Here is a 22,590-nt window from a genome sequence, read left to right as displayed (position 1 = left end):
GTGTAGTTATGCACATGGAAAACCATATGCTTTGTGAAACCGCATATGCGCAGTGTTTGCCACGCAAAGGAAGATATGCAGAAATAACTACCTGCCAACTTCACAGCCTACTTCCTTTAGAAAATCCCAAAAGCCTATGCTCAGAAGCAGAAAAATATACTGCAGTACCAAGGCCTTAAATTCCACAGATTGTTAAATCTGAAAGAGCTCCCTCAAGAATTGCAAGCTCCAAATCCTACAGGAGCAGGTAGGTAGTATAGATTTGCAGAGTGGGCCAGATGGGTCCCTGAAGAACTGGGTGTGAGGACCCTGCCTAGGTCCTCCCTCAGGCAATCGTTGCCACAAGGAAACACAAAGAAATCCAGAAATCCACATTCTTATGTGAAATCCCCTGACTTTTTTGATGTTATGGAGTGATTCAGATTTATTTTTAACACATTGCTTCAGCCAAATAACACACATTTAGGGGATCTGATCCATGGGCCTTCATTTGGGGAGTTTGTTTCTAGCATAATTCCTGTAGTAGATGGTAGCTAAGAGGTTGGATATAAAGAAAGAGACTTCCTCCTAGTGATTCTGATTATGAAAGACAGTGGGGTCACCAGTCCCCCTAACCTCCATCCTACTTTTTCTCTCCTAACTCTGCTATTATACAACCTGCTTTTTCACTTGGCAGTTTTGTTTACAGGTGTTCAGATGATGGATTTCACTGTGCATTTGTTCTGGGTTAATTTTCATTTGCCTGTCATTCTGCACCCTTCTTCATCTGTGTCTCAGGGTGCTGAGACACACGGAGGAGGAGGATGCTCTCTGGCTCTCAGCTGAATTAGCCAATGGGAGGCCACAATAGGAAATCTGGAGGGAAGGCCTCAGCTGAAGTCCCCAGGTAGACCTTCAACATTCTTCACAGTGCTTACTTCTCTGGTTTTCAGTCACTGCATCCTCTCCTTGCCCCCCCCACCCCAGGCTTAGGGGTGGTAATGGTTCCCCGTTGTCAGCTCCAGGCATTGTTTATAGTTGGTTTCCCCAAACCCTGAGCAGGAGTTGGTAACGATTGCCTTTATTAAAAACTCTTCACTCAGTTGAAGTTGGGTGACCAATCATCCCATTTGCCTGAAACGTTCCCTACTTTAGCATTGAAGAGCTTGTGTGATAGGAAATTCCTCAGTCCTAGGCAAACACAGAAAACTGGTCAACGTGTGCATAATTTCTATTTCTTTCTTTCTTTCAAATTGCTGGCTCTTTTATCATACTACTCCCCCTCTTAGGTCTTTAAGAATTTCAAATCTTATTTTATAATCTCTTAAAGATACTTACATTATTTCAGATTCTTAGGGTGCTAATGATTTTTTTTTTGGTGGTACTGGGATTTGAACTCAGGGCTTCATGCTTTGCTAGGCAGGGGCTCTACTACTTCAGCCATTCCGCCAGCCCTTTTTTGTGTTGGGTTTTGTTTTTTTTTTTTTTTTGAGATAGGGCCTTCTGAACTATTTTGTTCGGGCTGGTTTTGAACCTTGATCCTCCTGATCTCTGCCTCCCAAGTAGCTAGGATTACAGGTGTGAGCCACCAGTGCCCGGCTTGCTAATGATTCTTTGCTTCATTAGCTATCTCTTCTTCTTGGTGTGAGTCTTTTGTGCCTTTTGTAAAAATGCCCCAACAATTTAGTTTTATAGTTATTTCTATTAGATCCTAGAAATTCCATGGACTTGAACAGTTTATACTAACTTAGTAATAAACATTTGGATATCACACCCAGGTGCAGCACAGACCTGGGGTTTCAATTTATTTTTATTTCTTTTTAACCACAGCCCTAGATAGGTATCAGGCTTTCCTATTTCTTTCTTTGAATCAAATCTGGAGTTTTTATAAATACCATTCCACAGGCAGTACAACTTTTCAAGGCTCCTGACTTTACCCTGAAGCTCATGTCTAGTTTCCTTTCCTAGCTAGGGTCTGAGGCCACATTTCCTGCATCCTAGTGAGTGGTTAAGTCCCCATCTTTGGCTCTTATGGTCTATATCAGGGTCAGAAATTTTGCTAAAATCCTAGCTCTCCATCACTGTCTTGCTTTGATTTTGTCCTTCATTTCTTACACCTGGAGATTTTTCTTTCATGCCAGAGTATTTTTTTAAAAATTCTTTTCTGTTTTTCATCCAGCCTTCCCACAAATTTGCTCAGCCATATTGTCAGAGCCAAAGATTACTTTGAGATGGTATGACTTCTACCCAGCATAAACTTGATACAGTTTCAAGTGTGGCCTCGCTCTGTTCTTGCACAGTCAATAACAGAATTTAGCTGACAAATCTAGGCCAAGACAGAGCGAGTCTGAAGGGGCCAAACTGGGATACCTCACCATGGGTGAGTCACTTCTGATATTAATCTAGTCTCATTTAAGATGAATGGCACCATGATGCAAGAGGGAAATGAAAATATTCATTGCCCATTCAATATTACCTAATTTGTATGTCCAAGTGTTGACAAAAGAAAAGCCTTTGGCGTCTACTTTTTGAGTAATTGTAAATTAATATGCAACCCTGCGCCCATTCCAGGGAGAAGAGAATTGGTTGGATTTGCCAACTGCTCAACAGCATGGCCTGTTTTCAACTGCAGATGGCACCCACACTGGCCCACTGCCCCCACTGCTGGAAATTCAGAAGAGATAGACTTCCTGAAAGAAGTGGCATACATAACATTGTAGGGCTGGGATCTAAGAATCTTGGATCATCAAGGGGAAAAGCAAACTTAAAGATCATCTTCTAATTTAATAGATGAGGAAGATGAGGCTGAACTTGTATTTCAGATCTAGATCTTTCCCCAATCTCTCCCAAGGACTTCTGCTGCCCTGTCAGACATAGTCATTTTGTTCTGGCATTATTTTCACATTGTGTGACTTGCTAGATTTCATTTTTCCTTTTTCACTTGAAAAATTGCATCCAACAGGTCCTCGAGTGTTCAATACTGACACAGATCTAGCAGGTGGCACCAGAGTGCTCGCTCCATCCTTCAGCATGACTTACAGCCCCCAAATGGTATCTTTTCCTTCATTTTCTTTAGCACGTTGGGCCCTGAGGTTTTCTGAGGCTCCATTAAGAAGGATGTGCTCAAGACTTTGACACTTGGCAAGTGTCAACTTGAAATTTCAGACATTTCTCCAAGCTTGTAGGCTGTCAACATAAGAATCATGGCCTCATGGCACAACACAGGCACTTCCACTATTCCCCTTCCAGATGCCCTCTCTTAGGGGATTCAGCTCAAGTTGAAAACTAAGGGCACAAAATTCCCTGTCTAAATCTAATTTCTTTATTTAATAACAGGGGCAAGAGCCAGTGGAGTGTATCTCAGAGGAAAAAGACTATGTATGGGTAAAGAACAGGGGAAAACATTACCGTAAGTAGAAAAGGGGGACACAGTCAAAATGCAACTACTGAGTGTTATGTCCTTTAAGCTCATTATCAAAAAAAAAGAGAGGACACTGTGAATGAAATACCAGTATGAATCCTATTTCACAGGTGAGAAAACTGAGGTGCAAAGCAATAGATGGAAGTCTAGCTGGCCAATGGTAGGACTAGAATTTAGTGCAGGCTTTCTGGCTCTAGAGCCATCAGTCTTAACCACTGTGTGTGTGTGTGTGTGTGTGCTGTGTCATCAGTTCTGAACAGCACATCATTCAAACAGTGTTTACCTGTCCTTTTGAGTTTTCTTAGGTCTCTCCCTTCTCTTACAGTTTTAGGTTTTAATAATAACAATATTTTCTGAAGACTTTTTATACTAAAAAACCATTGGATAAAGCACCTTAGATGTACACATTATCTCATGTTTTCTTAGAGCCCTGTAATCAGTTATTAGTCTACATTACTGATAAGACAGCGGAGGTGTCCATGGAGGTGGTTAGACCACAGCTATTCAGGTACCAAATGGCAGAGACTAAATTCAAACTCAAACTTTCTAATTTCAAAGTTAGAGCTCTCCTCACTGTGACAATGGACTTCAGCTTCAATATGTACCCTGGGAATCTTTTAAGACAGAAAACTCCAGATTCTTACTGTCAGCTTCAGAAGAGTAGATCTGAGTATTGTCCTGAAGTCTGAATTCTTAAAATACTTAGATGACTGTTGCCTACTGCTTGAAGAATCTGCTTCACCAACGCCCCACTTCTCGATATAACCATGTGACTAATAAAAGGTCAAGCAAACTGGTCAGTTGTACTTTAGCCATAACTAAATAGCATTACCAGATTCTTCTCTCCTCAGCCTGTTGGGTTTTAACCCATCGGGTCAGATGCTATTACTCACTGTCTTCGCCCCTATATTGTAGAGGTCTCTTTCTCTTCTCTCTCCATATTACTCTGAGTAGTAAGGTGGTTGCGTTAGTTGGGACATCTCTCTTGACAAGTGAAAAAAATAATTAAAAACAACTAAAGCAAAAAAGAGGAATTTGTTACCTTATTGGATAGAAAAGTCCAGGGAGAAATCTGTTTCCAGGTAGATGCCACTGGGCATCCATCCCTGTCTACTTTTTGAACCAAACCCTATGGCCAGAGGTAGAATACTATGATTGACTAGACACTGGTGAAGTATCCACCCCTGAGGAAGACAATCGCCCAGTCATCACCATATGGATTGGTAGTAGGGAACAGGGGAGAGCGAAAGGTATAGAGGAACGGCTAGTGAATGGTGAAAGATACCACAGTCCTGCACATTAGAGCAGGAATTCTGGTTCCTGGAGCACAGGTGGCCATCCTGATGATGACCTTCAGTAAGTTCCATGCCCACAGCTGAGTTAGGCTGGCTCAGGGACTCAGACCTTCTGTAGTAACAAAACAAAACATGCCCTTTACAACATTGTAGAAAGCATCACAGAATTTTAGGGTTGAAAAGAACCTTAACCATTCTCCAGTTCAACCACTTAATTTTGGCATTTAAAAAAATTAACAGAATTAAACATTTTGAATTTTTAAGAAAATCAATAAACCATTCACGAAGCACACAAGGAAGGAGCACACTTGTTAATGATCATGGAGGCAGCACCAGAAGGCTTGGAGTCTTGGATTCAAGTTTCTGATGAAAGAGGGAAGTTTCTTAAGTAATGTGGTACCCACTTTCTCCAGCTGTTAACCTATAAGACTTTTCTCATGTTGCAGTATCAGACTCAGAACTCAAACCCAAGTCCCCAGGCCTAGAACTCTCTTTCCTCTATATAATTCTTTGTGGAGGTCCTCTCCTTTCCCTGTCTTGGTCACACTTTCTTTTCTCTTCACTATGGTTATCGTTCCCACCCATTAAGAGTTTCCATCATTCACTTAGCCAGTATTTACTGACTGCCTCCTGAATCCCTAAGAGTTGTGGGAAGGTACCAATAAGGAAACAGTTGGTGCCAAAAAGCCTACAAACTTTTCCAAGCTTCTTGGAAAGTGCCCCTTTCTGCATGTTTTGTTCTTTAACCTCAACAGTGCAGGGCCATCCCTGGCCTCACTCATCCCTTGAAATCCCCTTTCTCAGGAAAGCTGTGTGGAGACAGACTGACTGCTTTGTTCCTGTGCCCTCCCTACCCACAGGCTTGGAGTAACCTTTCTCAGAGCTCATTCTGTCCCACCTGATGCCATCCATTAAAATTTCACAGCAAGTACTTAGCAGAAAGATGACGAGCTTTATTGGCAATTCAAATCAGGTTATTGGGTACCATCTGCCTTCCTTCAAATTAATGGGAAGAAGGAATGGATCCTTTAGGCTTTGCTTATTTTTAGATTATCACAAAGAAACCCAGCAGGCTACTTCTAGATCGTCTTAATCTCTGCCATAAACGAGGCCAAAATATCACACTGGATAATAACTGACCACAGGCCTCTGTTCACATGCAGCGGTTGTGGGAAAAGCAGAGTGAAGTGTTGTCTTCCTGTCATCACCATCCTGTTGTCTACACTCCCCGTCAATGGACCAACAGAGAAAAAAGCCAGTGGCATTATAACCCCAAGAACGAAGACCATTGAGACGTAGCTTGAGTTAACAGGAGCACAGCAAGAACAGTCTCTTTCTTCCCATATCAAATTTAGGCCAAGTCACCAATTCCATCCCGCCTTAAATTTCAGCCCGAGAGAAAAGCTTTTCTGACCAATACTAGCTGGGTCAAGTTTGGACTTGACTGAGCATTTCTCTCCATGTTGTGCCCCTCTCCCAGGCTTTCTTCTCAAACTCCTCTGAAAAAGCAAGCAGGTTACCCAAGAGGTGAACCAAGAACTCATTAGCAGGCATGCAAGATGCACCACTGTAGTCCCAGGGAAGAGCCCAGGGCAGAAGAGGTCAGAGGAGCCAGAAAGGCCTCCTGGTAGCAAGGATGTAGGGAAAGAATAAGAAGGGGGAAAGAGATGAGGACAGCGAGCATCCAGGTCCTAGGGGCTCGGGGGGGAGGATGGAGTATTGTCTGGAAAAGGGGAGAGAGTTGAAGTCTTAAAAATGGGGCTGGGGGAGAGCCAAACATAATTTTTGTTACCCATCTGCTTTTCTCTAGAACATTTTGCTCAGGGTTCAGAAGGAACTCATCTGTGATACACTAACAAGTATGGTGGGGGGGTGTTTATGTTCATAATATTGCATTAATACATTAATAAATTAAAATGATCTTATAACTCCAATTTGTTTTGTAAGTATATTATAAAGTAAGGAGATAATTTCTGAGAATTTCTGGCAGTAATTATTTCATTTGGATGTATTTTTTTGCAATCTATTTAATGAAATTATGCACTATTTTACAAAATTCCCATTGGTATCCTATCAGGATTTCATAATTATAAAAGTATTTCATGGTTCAATAAGCTGAGTGCTTTAGGCTCAATCTTCAATATTTCCCAAAGACCCATGCATTAACAGCTTGGTACCCAGGGTGGTGCTATTGGGGTGGTATTGGAACCTGTGGGAGAAGCTCCGTGAAAGGGCCCTAGGTCACTGGATGTGTGTCCTTCCGTGGGATCATGGCTGTCCAGCCCCTTCCTCTTCCTTTCTTCTTCCTGGCTGACGAGTGAATAGTTTTGTTTCAACCATGTGTTCCCCCACCATTGCCATCCTATACCCAATCCTAGAACTGAACACGATGGGCTCATCTGATCACAAACTGGAACTTCTAAAGCTGTAAGCCTTTTTCTTCACAAGTTAATTATCTCACTGGTTCTCAAACTTCAGTGCACATCAGATTCAGCCACGGGTTATGAAACCACACCCCGCTCCCAGGGTTTCTGACTTAGGAGATGTGAGATGTCAGTTTTCATATGCTGCAGGAGAGCCACACTGGAGAACCACTGGCCTGACCCTCCACTCCTTGTCCCTAGCTCTGACTCCTAGAATGATTAAGCAAGTCCAGTTTTTTTCCTACTGTGTACAAATACTCAATACTCAAGCCCAGCTTCCTACAGCAACGTAAACACCACACGGGTAGGAAGGGCTCAGCTGTGGCTCAAACAGTGCTGACAACTCGGTGTGCACACAATAGAGGGCTATGTGTTGAAGTAACTGTTGCTCATTATTCTTACTTCTAAGGGAAAAAAGGTCTCACAAGTCAGACTTTTCCTTCTAGAGGGCTGCAAGCCATGTTTCCAGACCTCAATAGAACCTAGAATCAGGGAAAACGTTTACATTGTCCTATGTAAAGGGTTTCTAGAATTTTCCATATGCAGGCCTGGTAGGATCTTATGTTCCTTATTATTATTATTATTAAAGAACGGGTTCACAAAGAGGAGTGGTGGATATTCTTACCAAGGATTTCTCTTTCAGAGTGGAAGAAAATAATGGAACAACGTAACTCACCAATCAAATGTGAGATAGGAAAACAAAGCCAGCAACCCAGAGTGAATGGTACAAGTCCAATGTCCCTTATATGAAATGCTCAAGACCAGAATGATCTTAGATTTTCAGATTTGGGGATATTTACGTAAACATAATATAGTATCTTAGGAATTGGACCCAAGTCTAAAGACAAAATTTATTTATTCCTTGCACATACCTTATACAATATTTTAAATAATTTTGTGTATGAAAGAAAGCTTGTTTGAACCTTCCCAGGTCAGGTGTGGAATTTTCTATGTGTGGCATCGTGTCAGCACTTTTTAGAATTTGGAGTAATTTGTATTTTGGATTTGCAAGTTAGGGTTACTTAACATATAGTAATTTAGCCTCATATTCAAACCCAACAGCTAGAAAAGAGCAAATACATGGTCACGCAAAGTGAGTAGTAAGTCTGTGTTCCCCGCCTTCCCGGGGAAATGGACTTCTCTTGGGTCTCATCAGTCACTACTGGAATTCCTTTCTTAGGCTTGGTGGCCATCGCCACCTATGCAGTTGGTTTGTCCCCTATAGCTGGCCTCCTTGCTTCCCTAACGCCCAGCAGGGTCAACTCCTTTGGAATAAATGATTCTAAAAGCAACTCATTTTTACCCAAAGGCAGAAGTAGATTGAGTCAGGAAAAGGTACTTTTCAGAGTTCTTCCCAGCCTTAGGAGCAAGTTATTCTAAAGCCATCTCAGGCAACTGCCTCAGCAAAGAGACAAAACCAGAAGAAACTATTTCCATAATTATGACTAATGACACCCTCAGGATTCCATCTCATCTCCACGTAAGCTGTTCACAGTTGGAGAGTCACATTGGTCCTCTGTGTTCAAGCCAATTAGATATTTTGGTCCAATCCAGAATGCTTGCCCAGCCTCTGCCAGAATGGAATTGTGTTCAGAATTTATTTTTGTAGCCTCCAAGGCATCCCATATTTTAACAGGACATTGGAAGCCATCCATTTGTGGCACATCTGCTTTACCAATATCTATAAATTTAAAAAAATCATTAAGAACTTAATACCGAAATTCTTTTTTAACTTTCTCCTCTAAGATAAGGGTTGTTTTTTAAATATTCAAGTGTTCAGATTTCCCTGACAAAAAATAAAATGATTCCTAATTAATACCTTGGAATCTTGATCCAGATAGGTTTAGAGGAAAGAGATGACAAGTGACATCTCAATTTTAGGCACCCCATTAGTGAAGGCGACTTGATTTCTGATGATTGCTCTTCTAATTGACCAGCAGGCTGGCTGCTTCTGTCTGGAGTGAGAACTCCACGAATCCAGCCTCCAGCTCTCCAGGGGTTTGCAGAGCTTCTGGCCTTTCACAGCCTGAGGGTCCTTGGGCCTGGAAAAATTCCCACTGATGCAATCAGTCCTCCGTCACTTACTTAACCTAGAATCTGAGGCAAGCTACTCACCCCCTCTGGCCCTCCTCTTCCATGGGGTAGAAAATGAACAAAATCTTACCTGAAAATTTGCAGTTGAGGATGACAGCAGGTGGTACTCTGGGGGCCTGGCAGAGTCAGTGCCCAACCAAACTGCTTATTTGTTTATTCAGCCAGAAGAGAAGGCACAGCACGAGAGTGACCATAGGACACACGGGCTTTGCTTTCCTGTCAGTTATAGTCTGCTGGGGAAAACAGATACGAAACAAAAAACCATGCAGATTAATTACAGAGACAAGAACATTACAGGGAGGAATGCGGTTCTGTGGGGCTCAAAGCAGAGAAAGGGTTGGCTTAGAGGGGACGGGAGGAAGATTAAGCCAGAGAGGGGTTAGGGAAGAAGATGAAGTGCCATCCAAAAAGAGATCTGAATGATGAGACGAGGGGGAGCCACCAATTGTAGGTCTTGGGGGGTGGGTAGAGGCAGGGAAAGAGGCCCTGTGTAGTGTAACACAGATGGAGATGGGTTAATCATTGGCAATTTACATAAATTATTCACAAGCTTTATCTCAGACAGGAGTATAAAGAAGCTTGTGACTTGAAGGAGAAACTCTTACAAGTAGGTCTTTGGAAAAAACTTTCAATATTGCCATGATATAATATTCAGTGACAGGAGTAATTCCTGGCCAGTTCACTAATTTCTATGAAAAGATGTCTAATTTATGTGAAAAGGGGAAAAAGGGACACACATGTAGTTATAATAGTTAGAGTTTACATATAGTAGACAGGTAACAGAACATAAGTGAATGGGTGAATTATAATTTCTCATAAATTATAAGGAGAAATGGATGTAGAGTGGCCGAATCAGCTGAAATAGAATTTTGCTCATTACTCATTATCTTAAGCAAGTGTTACCATTTCCTTAGGGTTTTCTCCATGCTGGGCACTGTGCCATGTGCTTACACAACACCTGTCACTGGGTTTTCACAATCACTCGTTGAGCCACCCAAGTTCTCCTTATCATCATCCTCGCTATTATCAGAGGAAGAGACAGCCTTACCTGCCTAAGCTTACACAGGTAATAGATAACCAAGTTGACACCTGAATCCTAGCAGCTTGCCCTAGAATCTGCAGTGGTAAAATTGGTGTCATTTTCTCTGACCAGCCTGGAAGATGATAGTCAAATGGAAACAGTCATGGAAATCCTTCATCCAACTTGCAAGGTCTCACTGCAATGGCAGAGGCCACCAGGGTGACTCTCTGCTTTCCTGCCCTCAGATTCAGACCCTTTCAAGTTTACCCTGACTTCATTCCAACCATCCAAGGCAGAACTTCAGAAGCAGTTTTCTTAGCAGGGTACTGCAACTTCCCATGGTCCCCTGGGTCCACTGAAATCCTATGCAAGTGTTACATGCATGTGCACATGGCATTCTCCTTCGGGTGGGTTACCCCAAATGCTTAAGAGCTTCTGACAAGAGGAACCAAAATCCTGACTCAGTGATGTTGACTTGGATCACTGAGGACTGGGAGTGGGGAAGAGATTTTTTAATGCAATCTGGTCTCAAAGAGGAATCACTTGCTTATTAAATACTTCAGGTATGTCCATGATGTACCAGTCCAGAGGTGTAGCCATAGCTGGACTCTTTAAAACTTAATCCAAGTTTACTCGCTTTCGAAAAACTTCCTGATTCCTCTATAGAAATGTGCATATTGTAGGTGACTTGCGTGGAGGGGGGAGGGGAGAAGTAAAATGTATTAAACTCTGAATAATCTGCATTTTCAAATTCAGAGTTGCAACTAGTATATATGTTCTTCTTTTCAAAAATGGCATTTCGTATACACATTTCCATGCATTGGTGTAGCCCACTACACCATTTTAGGAACCTGATAGCATTCCATTCTGTTAATGTATCTTGAATGCATTTAAATTAAAAAAATAAACTCTATTTTTGACGTTCAACTCCTTCATTTTTGCTTCATGATTTTAAAAGAAACCAACATGACGTGGACATGCTGGATCACATCTGTAATCCCAGTTACTTAGGAGAATTGGGAAAAATTGAGAGTTAGAGACCAACCCAGACAAAAAGGTATCAAGGCTCTGTCTCAAAACCAAAATAAAAACAAAAGCGGTAGAGCTCTTGCCTAGCAAGTAAGAGGCACAGGGCTCAATCCCCAGCACTGCAAAAATAAAAGAAAGAAAAAAAAAAACTCATATGAGAAATGCTAACCATCTGAAACGTAATAGTCTCGGGACGTAAGCTTTGGACTCCAAAAGACCTGTCTTTGACTCTCATTTCTACGTCTTGTAAGTACTATGACCTTGAACCAGTCACTTAAGCTCTCTGAGTTCGATTTTCCTCTTTATGGTACAAAGATAATAGTAATATCTCCTTCTTCAAATTATTGCAAGAGTTAGCAATATTGGATGCCTACAGTGTTTGGCGAGGCACCTGGTGCAGGACAGAAACTTAGTAAGTGATTGTTACTAGCATAAGAGAAAAATAAAGAATAAGACTTACCTAGAGCATTTTCTTTAAGAGAGGTGAAAACATTTTTCCAAGGTCACAGGAAAGGAAATCAAGAGAAACAAGGAACAGTCTGAAATGACCACATGTTGGTGCAATTTATTTGCCAATTCCCAGTTGGGGTGTCTGAAAGGAACGTTTTCAGTGCTAAAATAAGGATGGCCACATGGGGCCTGTGAACATGAATAATTACAGTCAGAGAAGAAATACTCTCGTGTGTCATTTGTACCCTGCATCCCCCAGCCTCATGCTGCCACCTCCATGCAAAGCAGATCCTTCCAAGAGAAGTCAACCCTCCGCCACCACCAAAGATTTTCTATACCTTTCCTGACCAAATGTCGGGACATGTGAGCCACACAGAACCATGGCAGTTCTCTCTTGCCTAAGGCAGTCACTTTATAGATCAGAATGGAAGGCTCAGGCAAGAGAAATGAATACCTAGAGTTGCAAAAGTACTTCAGTGCAGGACTGGTGTGCACAGAACCTGGTCACTTGTCATCGGGACAGATTTCTAACCAGCCATGTGTGTTTCACATTCCTGACAATTTAGTCAGCCGTGAACCTCTGTTATGTACTGGATCTTAAATGTCCCACAAAGGCTCCTGTGTTGAAGGCAGTTCCCCAGGCTGATGGAGTTATTGGGGGGGAGGGAGAAATGTTAGGAGGTGGGGCTTTGTTGGGGGGAGTGGGTCGTTGGAGGCGTGCCCATGAATGGTATATTAGGACCCTCAACCCTTCCTTTCTCTCTCTTTAATTCCTGGTACCATGAGGTAAGCAGTTTCCTCTGCCACATGGTTCTGCCATGATGTTCTGCCTCACCATAGGCCCAAAGTAATACAGTCAAGTGATTGTATTGGTTCTTGGATGGAAACCAAGAACCAAAATAAATCTTCCCTCCTTTTAAGCTGAATTGACTTAAACCACTTTCTACAGTATTATTTCCTCAGTTTTAAGCTAAGGTTTTTCTTTTTATTTTTTTAACTAAAATAAAACTTAAAAGGAAACTATATGACTGACCATTAATTGAAAAAAACCCAATAATGCTTACATAAAAGATAGTCATAAAACTAAAGAGCAGAAGTGATATTAAATTTCAGCTAAAAAGCACAGTGGCCTGACAGAGGAGGAGGGCTGTGGTGAAGCTCTCATCCACAAGAAGAAGGTCAGCAAAGTTCAACAAAGGGCAGAACCAGTCGAAGATTCCATCAAGTGGGAAGTCCATCAAGCTTGAGAAGATGAAAAAAGAATGAAAAGAAAGTAACTCAAATGGCTTGGGCGATGGTCAGTCTTGATGGCCAGTCAACTTGATTGGACTGAGAAGTACAGAGGACATTAGTAAAGCACACCCCTGGGTGTGTGGGTGAGGGTGTTTCCATAGAGGAAAGATAAGCCCTGGACGTCGGCAGCACCACCCCATACCCTGCAGTAAAGCAGAAAAGGAGAAAGCAAGTCAGCCAGGCATTTTCTGTCTCTCTACTTCCTGGTCACCATGACGTGAGGACATGGTTTAGCCATGTCCTCTTCACCATGATGAACTAAAACCTCTGAAACCAGAAGTCAAAAATGAATCCATCCTCCTTAAGTCGTTTATGTCGGGAATTTTGAAAGTGACGAGAGGCCAGACTGACACTGGGATGAGGGGTGTGAATTTGGGAAATGCCAAAATGTGGCATCTTTGCTTCACTTTCTGGACTCTTCTACATTATCTTCTACCTGCCACTCACCTTAGAATGGTTTTTGGAAGCTTTGCCTTTTGAGATTGATTCTCAGTTCCAACAAAACCAAATACTGCTTTGCTTCCTTTCACATCGTCAAGCCCTGTTCGAATGCTCAGCAACCCCGTGCAGTTCAGCTGTTCGTGACATTGTTTGCAACGGATCTACCTGTAGATTAGTTTTGTGCATATGAATTCTCCTATGCAATCCCAACAATATCTTCTTAAGGAGATTTTACTCCAATTCCCATCTTGCAAATGGGGAAATCAAGGCATTGAAATATTATTCAACTTGTCCATGTCCTTGGCTGGTAACTTAGAGCAACCTGGCTCCATATTCCACACTAGGAGTCCTTGATCACTCTGATTTCTGTCTTTCACTCTAACTTAAGTTTATTTAATCTGCTCCAAACACATTTACTGATTATTTCATCGATGGACACAGCAGAATAAGAGCAAGGAAAGAAGGCTACTTATAACTCAGTCCTTGGCCTTGAACATATGTCATTAATACATTCAACAAATACTAATCGGCCTACTGTGAAGTTGCAATCTTGTTGAAGCAGCAAGACATAGACATATGAAAAAAATGCACACCTCAACGATATAATCAAATACCCAAATGTACAGAATGATTAGCGAGAGTCATGTGTAAATGGTAAAGACAATGGGTATTCTGTGATCTTGCATTATTGGGAAGGCTTCATGGGAGACACAATCCTTGAAACAAGAGGGAAAAGTGACAGATCGCACTGAGCATTGGGACATCAGGAGTTTCCTTCTCTCAATTCCTGAAAAATGAGCAAAAGTAAGAAAACAAACAAAACAAAACACTGGGCGGCACGGTCTCACCCTTCTAGCTATAATTTTCAAGAATAATCATAATAAACTCTAGAGGGAACAAAATTCCTCCACTGCTAAGAGTGGCATCATTAGTCAGAAAGGAGCTGTCCCCAAGGACGTTTTAGATTTCAATTGTGTGTCCGAGAAAGCCCTGCAATCGGCGTGGCCAGAATACCAACCCTTGGGCAGGAAGCTTTCAGTCGGCCTCAAAGCAGCAGAAGATGAGGAAGAAGATGGACTTGTTAGAATTGTACGCCCTGGAAGCCTTGAGGTGCAGGGGCGAGGCCAGAGTTTAGGAAATAAGACTTGCTCCTCCCAGTTAAGTGCCCAGTGCTATCAATGACTGAGGGCTGGTTCATGGTGGACCTATTTCAACTGATCCTCCACAGCCCACAAGTCTCTTTTCAGAGGCTATGGACACCTGAGGAGGGCCATTCCTTTTCCGGTCAGGATTAAGGGGAGACCCATCTATCTTTAATCCCTAGGCTCACAGGATTCTTCTTATTGAGAAGAATTTACTATTAGAAGCGTGGCATTTTCAGATCTCTAAAATGTCCCACCTCCATTTTGCCACTTCCTAATTAAACAACCTGTCCATCAGACCTTCTGTCCATCTTCTTCAGTACATGCTGAGTTTCTAAAATAGTCATCTATGTACTCACTTACCTGTGCATTAAGTGAACCCACAACAGAAGGTTGAGGTGTACTCACCTGTAGCTCAGGAACACTTTTCTATTTGGGGTGTGGCCCTTACCTCCATCTCTAGCCTCATCTCAACCCTACCCTGCTCCTGACACTCTCAGCCTCAGCTCCTGACACAGTGAGTGGCCTGGGCCTCCTCCTTCCCCCCAAGCACTCACACATGCTGACCTTCCAGCAAGGACATAGAACAAATACTCCTCTCTCCGTCACTGAGTCTCCTCTCCCCATCCTTCAGCTCTCAGCCCAAGCCTCGCCTTACCTCCCCAAAGCCCTCTCCCACAGCACAGCAGCATCTTGAGTCACAGGCAACTGAACATCTGCCTTCTTGCTGCTCTGTAATTATCATAAGGGCAGAATCTTGTCATGTTTTGCTTCCCAGCACCCAGCACAGTGCCTGGCCCAAAGGAAGCATTGAATATGTAACTGGTGTTTGGAAGAATGAATGAATGAACAAATGTGATCCTTCCTCTAGGTTCTGTCGGATCCTTAAAGGTCACCATGGCATCTCATGTTCTTACTGCCTGGCCCAGTGTCTGGCATATGAGTACCTGATAAGTGTTTGTTGAATGAATGAATGAAATTCCCACATGCAATTTACCACTTTAAGGTCCAGTGAAGGACCAAGAGCAAATAAATGCACAACCAAAAGCCAGGCACATAAATAACATCTCAAGGAGCTTTCAGAAAAACAGAAAGGGGCAAGTGCACAAACCATGAGAAAAATGGTGAAAAGAAATAAATAGCCAGGAGAAGGGCAAATGAGAGGGCCATGGAGGGTCAGGGTATGGGGAGATCACTTCTGAGGAAGGAGTGAGGACAGATTTCAGGCGCCAGGGGGCCTGGGCGTCAGTCGCAGGTCTGGTCTTTACCTGGGGGCCATGTGTGTAGTGCTGTGTTGTACAGAGCTATTCCTGGACCTCTCTTGGGTAGGCCCACTTTCTGAAGCTTTTCTCTGCCTCCTAAAAGCTCAGAGCAAAGCAGACAACTGCAAATCTTGCTGGATCTGCAAAGCTAAGCTAACCAAAGGACACCATGACCAATTCCAAAGCATACTCCCTACCCAACCAGGGTGACAACTGCTTCCTGCTTACAGCCACTTGTCCTGTGTGCACAAGGGCTCCAGAGAGTGATGCTTTTTCCCCACAGGAAAATACAGAAATCCAGATTCTTTGTGAACTCTTCCAACTTTTAAATGTTGGCAAGTAATTCAATTTTTTAGCTCAAAAAAACAAAACAAAACAATGCCCCTGGAGTCCAACAATACACATCTGTGGATGACATCCAGATAACAGGCCTCCTCCAGCCATGCACAGCTGGGCCACGACCTCTGGCCTGAACTGGTTAGACTCGTGAAGCTGAAACCATCAAGTTCCACCCACAAGATTAGCAGATGCTAAGAAATCCGATAAAATCAGGTGTTGCCGAGGGAGTGGAGCAACGGGAAGGCTCACAGGAGGCTATGGGGCTGGGGGCTGGGAGGTTGGAACAGAGTGGCTATTCTGGAAAAGAAAGAAGGTTACACAGACCTTGTTACCTAGCCATTCTATTCCTAGACATATTCAGGAGGGAAATTGTTGCAAATGTGCCCAAAGAAATATAGAATGTTCCTGGCTACATTGTTTATTATAGCAAGAAACTGGAAACAAACCAAATGTCTATTGACAGAAGAAAGACAATAAAAAGAACTCAGGTCTACCAGCTAGCATGAATCTGTCATCCTGACGGGTTAGGCACACCCTTCCATGTCTTCCCTCTAAGGCCGTTAACATCTTTCCTTCTCTAAAGCGAGATAGTTCTAGATCTTACTAACCCACTGTGAGAAAAACTGTTATTCGTTCAGCAACCATTTTCTCTGCACCCATATGCCAGGTCCTCTGCTAGGTGCTGGAGGAGCTGTGGTGAGCCAAGCAGATGATTCTATGAGGAAGTGTTAGGGAGGAGGGGCATAATTAAAATGGACCCAGGAGGAGTATGGAGGGCTACACAAATCACATTTGAGACCAGAGAAGTTAGCCAGAAAAACAGAGCAGGCTGGCAGAGTGAGTGGTTCAAGTGGTAGATTGCCTGCCTAGCAAGCGTGAGGTCCTGAGTTCAAATCCCAGTACTATCAAAAAAAACCAGGGAGGGGAGAGAGCAGAAAAGAACACACAGGTTGATGGCTCACACCAGTAATCCTAGTTACTTGGGAGGCTTAGATCAGGAGGATCATGGTTCGAGGCCAGCCCAGGAAAATAGTTTACAAGACCCTATCTCCAAAAAAGACAGTGCAAAATAAACTGGAGGTGTGGCTCAAGCAGTAGAGCACCTGTTTTGCAAGTGTGAAGCCCTGAGTTCAAATCTCAGTCCCACCAAAAAATAAAAAAGAATACACCAGGCAGAGAGAACCATTCTACAAAGCCCTGAGCATGGGAACGGCTTGCATTCTCAGAGGAATTGGAGACACTTGGTGTCTTGGTGTCCTTGAAGCATGGAGCGTGGAAGTCTTGCTAGCAGGGACAGGTAAATCTGAGTTCATCCCCTCACCCAATTTTCAAGAGGGCAGGCAAGCCAGAATCATGCATGACGGCTGAAGGACAAAGCAAAACTTAACTTGCTAGACTAACCCACAAGCTCCTACTGTGCTGCCATGAAATTCTGGTTTGAACCAGCCAGAAGGAAGTAAATGCTCAGGTCAGCTGTCTCCTTTCTGCCCCTTCAGCAGGACCAAGGTAAAGTTAGACACAGACACTCAGGAGTCAGAGCTTATCATCCCAAATCTTTTCAGGTGCTGAAGACAGGGCATTTCACATGAGAGACTCAGGTCCATGCAAAAAAATAAGTTTTACAACCATCCAATGATTGCTTTCCTGAGGTTTCTAATTCACAAATTGTTGCATCGTGTGTGTGTGTGTGTGTGTGTGTGTGTGTGTGTGTGCACCCAAGCATTATGTACATATGTGTATATGTGTGTACATGTGTACATATGTATACACATAGGTAGGCATGTCTCCAAGCCTACACATATACCACGCATACACATAAATATTTCAGAATGTAATGTAGAAGTTTTCTGCCTTTGATGGTTGCTTTGCTGTTTACCTCCCTTCGCCAAAAATTCCCACTAAGCACAGCTCTTAGACTATAGTTAAATTTTTAAATTTTTTCATTTGCTAGTAATTGTGAGGGGGGGGCGATAACAGGACTCTTGCAACAGCCCACGAAAGGCCTCACAAGAGGCAGTGCCTCCTTTTAGAAACAGGTGAGCAGCATTTTAATTTCAGTAATGGCCTTTGCTAAAAGTCAGCCATAACTAATTTTGCAGTCAGATGCCACCAGACCTAGTCAGAATTTAGCTAAAGCTTATGGAGCATCTCATTTCTCTTCAATTTTTCATTAGTTTGAATTAAAAATAAATAACAAGCATGGCTTGCATGGCTATTTCTAAGTTACACCACACCAGCATTCTCACTCCTTCTGTTGTTTACAGAGCCAACCCCTGCTCTCTTTTCTTTACCCCCAGTTGGAAACCTCTCCAGACCACATTCAGTTTGGCAGTGCCATCTCTGTGCCCCAGGAGGATGTGACCTGTCCTTGTTCCGAGCAAGAGACGTGGGGATGGCTTGTTCCCCTCCACACAGGCGCACGGGTTTTGTGGTCACCTTCATTTTTGCAGTTACTTGATTTTCCTGGAGCACTTGCATCCTAATCTCACACCAAAGAGCTCTTGTTGTAAGACGTCGCAATGGAACTTGGAAGTGAGCAGACTTGGGGTTCAGGGAGGAGGCAGAGTACGGATGTCCCAAAATCTTGGGCAAATGAGTTCTCTTGCAGACAACTGAGATAGCTGTCTGCAAAACTGCCTACAAAAAAAGACGGAAAATTGCATGTCGTCTGCTTACGTGACCACATCAGACTCATAAAGGTCCAGAAAGTTGTCGTCTGCTGTCAGGTTCGTTTTGAAATTGTGAAGTCAAATCTGCCTTGAGTTTGCCGAGACTGCCTGCCCTTTGATCTCCCTCTTCCCTAACCACGTTCATTCAGTCATTCATTCTTTTGTTCATTTGTTTGTTCATTCAGCCACAAATACTTCTCTTAAGTGCTAGAGACGTGCAAGGTACTAGGGTTACCTTGCTGGGAGAGGCGTACACCCTCGCCCACTGCTATGGGCCTTACTGTGCATCCTAAGGGTCACTGTGAGAGAGGCCTTGTGTCAAACTTTGGTCAATGGAATGGGAACCACGCCTAGACAGAACCTCTTAGAGACAGCAGTGTCTCTACTCCTTCCTTCCTCCCTTCCTTCCTCCCTCCCTTCCTCCCTTCCTTCCTCCCTTCTTTTTTTTTTTTTTTTTTTTGTGGTTCTTGGGTTTGAACTCAGGGCCTGGAGCTTGCTAGGCAGATGCTCTGCCTTGAGCCACACTCCCAGTCCTTTCTGCTTTTGTTATTTTGGGGATAGGGTCTCGCATTTTCACCTGCACAACAGTCCTCCTATTTATACTTCCTGAGTAGCTGGAATGATAGGCAGGGTGTGCACCACTACACACAGTGATTGATTGAGATGTGGGGGTCTCTCAAACTTTTTGCCCTAGCTGGCCTAGAACTGTGATCCTACCAATCTCCACCTCCTGACTAGCTGGGATTACGGGAGTGAGCCACCACACCTGGCTGAGAGACATCCGTTTCTATAGAGCTCTTGCTGCCACATCATTGATGGAAGGTGTTCTTTCCACCAGATCTCAGAATGAGAAGATGTGAGGAGCAGACTGATGCCCTGATCAGCCACAGATGACCTGCCAAGGAGCATGAGTGTCACAGAGCGAAAAAGTAACGTTTGTCACTGAAAGCCACAGAGATGATTGGGTAATTTGTTGCTGTAGCAACCCTGATGAATACATTTATTAATGCAGAAAAATGGATTTGATCCCTGCTCTTATGTATCTTTATGTCTAGACAGGGGACCCAGACAATGAACATATGAACCAACCAATAATTACACCCTATTTAATAACATCTCCTCCTTTTGCGCCAGCTCCTTTTCCTCACCTACTGATGATTTGGGCTGAATTCTCTCCCTTGACAGTTCCACCCATCTATCTCATAGCTTCAAGGAGCAAATCTCTCCAAATGAGCCTCAAATCTCCATCACACAAATGCCAGGTCAATATCCCCAACAGTTAGCAGGATAGTGTGTCTGTAGGATCCGTTTGCATAACTAAACTGTACATGGCCAGGCTTGATTACCTCTGGTACCTCTAGTGGTTTCTGTGGGTCAGAAATTCAGAAAAGACTCCACCAGGTGGTTCTTCCCTGGGATCTTTTTAATAAGGATGGTGTTAAAACAGTGAGGGACTATAACCCGCAACTCTCTCTCTCTCTGTCTCTCTCTCTCTCTCCCTAAAGCAAGCCCTAATCAGGTTACATACCCATAGAGTGGACAGCACATAGTAGGTGCTCTTTAAATATTGAATGTGTTCTGAAAAATCTTTGAGGACTCGCCCTTACTCAATGCTCTTTCTCTCTCTCCCACTCTCCTTTCCTCTCCCTCTTCCTCTCTCTCTTCCTCTCTGTCCCTCTCTCTCTCTCTGTATGTGTGTGTGTGTGGTCATGGCCTTTCTCCACGATCTCTCCATGGGGGACGTTGGGTTTCCTTGTAGCATGGCCGCCTCTGCTAGTAACTGAAGGCATTGGGGTGAAGTTATTCTAGACAGCAAGGCAGAAGGTAAGCCACTTTTTATGACTCGTCCTCAGAAAGCAGGTGGCATCACTTCCACCATATCCTCTTATTTACAAATAAACAGCGACCCCTCTCAGATCCCAGAGAAAGGAATTCAATTTTATTGTTTGATACAGTGGGAATGAAAGTGCTGCTTGAATCATCTTTGGATGACAGGATTTGACGTACCACCTCTCAGCTCCTGCTCCCACCATCTTTTCTGTGACCAGTTCCAACTCTTGCCACTTTACCTCCATAGCTGTCTCAATTTCGAGCCTCACAATACTTCCTTCAAGATCAAGTTCAAATAGCTTCCAATGTGGGTTAAGCGTGATGCCACCTGACTCTCCACTCCAATCTCTCTTCTTTCCTCTGTACTGCTGCTTAGTCTGTCTTCCTAAAGCAAGCCCTGACCTTGTCACACATCCTCAGAAAGGACGGCACATATGAGGTGCTGTTTAAACATTGGATTTGTCCTGAAAATCTTTGCGGACTCTCCCTTATGCATTCAGTTAGGTGTGATGCACTTGATCTGACATTGGAAGGCTTCCATAATATTTATTTATTCTATAAATCCATATTGAACGCTCGCTCCAGACCAGACACTGTGCGGGTGATAACATGGAGACCACTCTAAACAGGTTTCCTGCCCTCAACGTGCTTGCATGGAGTGGCAGAAAAGAGTAAACATTCATTCATTCAAAACACTATTTAATGTTGTGAGCACACAGATATTCATCAGACCTAGTCCGAACCCATTCTAGGTGGGAAGACATTAATCAATATCACATTAATACTTCCACATTGTGTCTTATTTGACATGACCAATTTAATTTCCTGCTGTTCTTCCTCTCGAAATACAACTCTGAATAAACTGGACTATCCATTTATTTCTCTTTTGTGTCCAGAAAGTTTCCACTTCTACATTTTAGTTTGGTTTCTCTGTCCTTGTTCTTTCCCAGGCTTCAAAATCTACTCAAGTCACATATACTCTAGGAAATACCTTCCTCTACTTCCTGAGTATAGACTACATCTCCTGCACACCCTCACAACATACTGTTTACATCTTCCTCAGTTTCTCCTCAAATTCTTTTTAGAACAGTGGACAATTAGGCATGAGCCTTGGCTTCTCTACTGGACTCCTGGACCCTTGAGGGCAAGGACTAGGTCCTGCATAACTCTGTTGGCACTGTTGTAAGCGTGGGTCCGACTACCTACACTTACAGTAGATTCTCGACATTTTTCTTTAGTGGAATAAGTGAGAGGACCAGTGTCGTCCTGAATCTCCTCTTCTCCTCTATCAATGCTGCTCTTTCTCAGACAGGCCCTCAGGTGGCCATCAGGCTTCTGTCCTCTGAGCTTAGCAACCCCTTAGGAAAGAGAGTAACCCTTGCTAAGTTCCCAGATTGAGCATCTTTGAGTTACCTGTGTTCACATGCTCAGCCCTTGGTCAATCAAAGTGGTCCTCTGTACCACCACATCCCAGAAGAGATGGGGGCCATAGAGGCTCCTGAGCAGCTGTCAAGTGGTACTGTGAGAAAAGCAATCTTGTTGCTGTGTGTGTCTGAAATGGCACAGAACACTGAGATGAGGGCTTCAAACTCCCTTTTGCATGAAGGATCAGTCCAAGTGGACGAGTAGAAAATATTCTAGACCTGCAATGAAAGGCCAAGGGCAATGTAATTATTATCCTTGGTTGTCAACTTGACTGCATTGAGAGAGGTCTAGAAAATTAGTGTCTGTGAGGGTGTTTCCAGAGATCATTGGAAGTGGGTCAGAGAACTGGGAAAGACCAGGCCTGAATGGAGGTGGCACCATACAATAAGCTGGGGGCCCAGGTGGAACAGAAAGCAGTAGGGGAAGCTAACGTGTGCACATGTGCTTGACTCCTCTTGAGCAGGTGTGGTTTGGGCA

At 43.4% G+C, this 22,590-nt stretch overlaps 1 long non-coding RNA gene across 1 annotated transcript in view; it reads left to right on the top strand.

The window, feature by feature from the left end:
* Positions 1-19,823, top strand: part of LOC141418000 (uncharacterized) — a 219,193-nt gene extending 199,370 nt beyond the window's left edge. Inside the window, exon 3 of the long non-coding RNA XR_012442618.1 lies at positions 19,697-19,823. This is a non-coding gene — a long non-coding RNA (uncharacterized lncRNA). The remainder of the gene's footprint in view (positions 1-19,696) is intronic.
* The last annotated feature ends 2,767 nt before the right edge of the window (positions 19,824-22,590 follow it).

This window comes from Castor canadensis, chromosome 16 (genome assembly GCF_047511655.1).
Source record: "Castor canadensis chromosome 16, mCasCan1.hap1v2, whole genome shotgun sequence".
NCBI lineage: Eukaryota > Metazoa > Chordata > Mammalia > Rodentia > Castoridae > Castor > Castor canadensis.
The sequence above is the reverse complement of the archived record's forward strand: the minus strand, read 5'-3'. Positions and strand labels throughout refer to the sequence as shown.